The sequence below is a fragment of the Lactuca virosa genome, chromosome 6, assembly GCF_052849685.1.
Source record: "Lactuca virosa cultivar CGN04683 chromosome 6, Lactuca_virosa_CGN04683_v6, whole genome shotgun sequence".
Taxonomy (NCBI): domain Eukaryota; kingdom Viridiplantae; phylum Streptophyta; class Magnoliopsida; order Asterales; family Asteraceae; genus Lactuca; species Lactuca virosa.
The window spans coordinates 23,915,207-23,919,882 of NC_136431.1; positions in this window are offsets into that span (position 1 = coordinate 23,915,207).

Here is a 4,676-nt window from a genome sequence, read left to right on the forward strand (position 1 = left end):
GGCAGATGGTTAGACAGGGCGTGAAAACCTGAAATCTACCAAAAGGTTAAACCAAAGTTGTATGTCTTCTGTGCCGATTGGGCCAAAGCTTTATTGATGTATATCAAGTATGGTAATTGTTACGTCTCATTGATTGTATATTTTTGAATCAAATCAATGATTGATATGGAAAGTTTGTCACATGATTCTCATATGCCTTTGTTGTTCCTTGATCCTCCTTGCCTCTGCCATAGTGAAGTATATATATGGCATAACGTTATATTGTATCTATTATTGAACTCACTAAGCGTCACCGCTTACCCCTCTCAATGTTTAACTAAATTGCAGGAGATAAGCTTCCAGTATAGTTATATATACTGATGGAAGATTTTTGAATAGTTTGAAACTATTGTTTTGATAGAAGATTTTCGAATAGTTTGAGACTATTGTATTTTGCACTCCCATATGTATAAATCTATAGAATCCTGGGAAGTTATGTAATATAAAACACTATGAAATAGTGGGTTTGTATCCAATAGTTTGTAACCACTTTATCAATATAAAATATTGTTTTATGAATATGTATGTAGCATGTTTCGGAGTAACAATTGTTATATATATATGAAAGTGTGGGTCCTTTCAATCATGGTATCAGAGCAGTGGTTTAAGTGAACGAAATTCCACGGATTGGTATTTAGACTTAAACTATTGGAAGTTCAATATATGAACTTAATCATTGTAGGTATAGGGATACAAACCATAGGAAATATATATATAAAAGTATTAGGTAATAGTAAACCCTAATATTTTAAAATTACAATATTACTCCCTATTGCAGAGCAATGGCTGAACAGGTTAGTAGCCATACCCCCGAGGTCGATGGAGGTCCTCAACCTGAGGAAGTGAACACTCCAGTATCTCCTCGTGAGGAGCGACTCTTGGGTAGACTTACTGGTGTTATTCGACAGACTCTCGAAGAACACAAAAAGAATGGTGATAAAGGAAAAGAGAAAGCCACTGGAGAATCTTCAAAAGGAGAGGTGAAGCGTCCCTCGTTCAAGGATTTCAAAAGTAGCGGTGCTACAGAGTTTTCTGGTGTTCTTAATCCAATTGTTGTTCTTACCTGGATCCAGAACACAGAGAAAGTGTTTCGTATCTCTCATGTGGATAATGAAGACAAAGCTAACTATGCTTCTGCAATGCTCATTGGAGAAGCATTGGTCTGGTGGGAAGCAACATATGAAGCTCTAAACGGGTTTGACCAGGAGAATTTAGCCTGGGAAATGTTCAAAACTCGTGTGTTAGAGAAGTATTGTCCTCTAGATATGAGGAGGAGATTGGAGAAGGAATTCCTCGGGCTTAAACAAGGAGGGATGACTGTGAATGAGTATGAAACTCAGTTTAATCAAAGAGCAAGGTTTGCTACAAAGTATATCCCAACTGAAGATGAGAAAATTCAGTTGTTCATGGAGGGACTACGGCACGAAATTCACGATTTCGTTGCCAATCGGGAAGTACTGTCGTTTGATAAAGTTGTTGAGTATGCTCGAAAGCGTGAGCATGACTTAGAGATACGTGGTGCCACTCTTACTGCTCCGAAGCATCCACGTACTGAAAGAACTGTTCCTGTTCCTTCTTTTCTACCAGCTCAAACCGTTCGGACTGAGCCTGGTAATCAAGTGCAAACTCAAAATGCCTCCTGTGGACGCAGTAGATCACAATCTTTTTCTATTCAATCGCCTTCATGTCGTGTTTGTGGTAGGAATCATTCGGGCCCATGCAAAATAGACAAGGAATCTATTGTCTGTTTTGGATGTGGAGAAAAGGGTCATATTAAGCCAGCTTGCCCAAGAAAGGATGTTACTTGTTTTGCATGTGGTATTACTGGCTACAAGAAGCAATTTTGCCCCACTCTTACTAGTCAGATGACGGGAAGTCAAGCTTCTGTTCAACAACAGGCGAAAAGTCGAGCTCCTGTTCAACAATCAAGGGGTACTCCAACTAAAAAGGAGGAGGTTCCAAAAGCTAAGGGTCGTGCATTCCAGATCACCACAGAAGAGGCACGCGAGGACTCGAATGTTGTGACGGGTACATTTCTTGTTAACTCTAGACCTGCTCACATCTTATTTGATTCTGGTGCCTCAGATTCTTTTGTGTCTAATGAATTTGCGCATTCTTTCCAAATTGCTTGCTATGCACTCGCGCAACCCTTTCACATAGAGACTGATGGAAGTATATCATTACTTGCCGATAAAGTCTATAGGAATTGTGTTATAGAAATTGAAGGCTACACTTTTCTTGCTAATCTAATTCCTATCTCCTTGCCCAACTTTGACATTATTCTTGGCATGGATTGGTTGTCAAAGAACCACGCAGACCTCTTGTGTTATGAAAAGATAGTACGTATTCCCATTGAAGGGGAGAATCCTATCTATGTCTATGGTGAACAAGGAACCTTAAAAATAATATCTTTCCTTAAAGCCCGTAAATTCATATCGAAAGGGTATTCTATCTATCTGGCCTACACAGTCGATGTCTCGAAAGAAGATAAGAAAACGGTGAATGATGTTCCCATTGATAAGGAATATCCAGATGTTTTTCCCGAAGAATTGCCTGGACTTCCTCCGGACAGGCAAGTAGAATTCCGAACTGACCTTATGCCTGGTGCTGCTCCGATTGCTAAGACTCCTTATCGTCTTGCGCCAGCTGAGATGAAAGAAATGATGATCCAACTGCAGGAATTACTTGACAAAGGCTTTATCCGACCAAGTACCTCTCCCTGGGGTGCTCCAGTATTGTTTGTCAAGAAGAAGGACGGATCGATGCGGATGTGCATTGATTATCGTGAGCTGAATAAGGTGACTATCAGGAACAAATACCCACTACCTCGCATTGACGATTTATTTGATCAACTTCAGGGTGTTAGCTATTTCTCCAAGATTTATCTAAGATCTGGCTATCATCAGTTGAAAGTTCACGAGCAGGATGTACCGAAGACTGCTTTTCGTACTCGATATGGGCATTACGAATTCCTTGTTATGCCGTTTGGTTTAACGAATGCTCCTGCTGTATTCATGGATATGATGAATCGGTATGCCGCCCAATGCTCGATAAATCTGACATCGTATTCATAGACGATATTCTAATCTATTCCAAGTCTGAAGCTGATCATGTCATTCATATTCGTGCGGTGTTAGAACTTCTTCGAAAGGAGAAGCTTTATGCTAAATTCTCGAAATGTGAATTTTGGCTTCGCCAAGTTAAATTTCTCGGCCATGTTATTTCTGGTGACGGTGTATCCGTAGATCCTACTAAAGTTGAAGCTATTCAAAATTGGGAAGTGCCTCGTAATGCTTCCGAAATTCGTAGTTTCTTGGGTCTCGCGGGATATTACCGGAGATTTATTAAAGACTTTTCTCGTATAGTCGTACCTCTCACGAGTCTTACACGAAAGGAAGTGAAGTTCGAATGGGGTGAAGCCCAAGAAAAAGCTTTCTCGACTTTAAAAGATCTTTTGACTCATGCTCCAATCTTATCACTTCCAGAAGGCGATGATGATTTCTCTGTATATAGCGATGCTTCAAGATTAGGACTCGGTTGTGTGTTGATGCAACGTGGTAAAGTGATAGCCTATGCCTCAAGAAAACTGAAAGATTATGAAAAGAATTATCCCACTCATGATCTCGAACTCGCTGCAGTGGTATTTGCCCTAAAACTTTGGAGACATTACCTCTTTGGTACAAAATGTCAATTGTATACCGACCACAAGAGTCTCAAGTATATATTCAGTCAGCAAACTCTGAATATGAGACAACAACGAGCCATGGAGCTGATCAAAGACTATGACTGTGAAATCCTATATCATCCTGGAAAGGCTAATGTAGTTGCCGATGCACTTAGCAGAAAGGTTTATCGTAATAGTATGTGTTATGCTATTACTCACACCACAGTAAAGTTCACTATCCTAGATGAACTAGAGAAATGGCAAGTAGAAGCCCTAAAGCCAAAAAATGTGAAGAAAGAAGGGATGGTACATTACACCGATGTTTTACTTGATGATCCCCAAGGACTGAAGGTATTCAAGAATCGGCTGTGGATTCCGAAGATTGGTGGATTAAGAAAGAAGATTTTAGATGAAGCCCATAAGTCTAAACTGTCAATACATCCTGGTACAAGTAAAATGTACTAAGATGTAAGAGCTGATTATTGGTGGCCTGGATTAAAGAGAGACATTGGAAGATATATACAGGAATTCTTGGTATGCTTACAAGTCAAAACAGAGCACCAAAAGCCTTACGGAACCCCAGAAAGTCTTAGTGTACCTGTATGGAAATGGGAAGAACTGTCCATGGATTTTATTACCAATTTGCCAAAGACTGCTAGACAACATGATAGCATTTGGGTAATCGTCGACCGCCTGACTAAAAGCGCTCATTTTCTTGCCATGCGTGAAACGGCTCCAATGGAGAAATACGCACAAGTATACTTGGATGAAATTGTTGCAAGACATGGTGTGCCACTAAAGATCGTTTCCGATCATGATACTCGCTTCACTTCTCACTTTTGGGCGAGTATGCAACGTGAATTGGGATCTCGAGTTGCTCTCAGCACAGCCTATCATCCCCAGACAGATGGTCAGACGGAGAGAACAATCCAAACTGTAGAAGATATGCTTCGTGCATGTGTCTTGGAGTTTG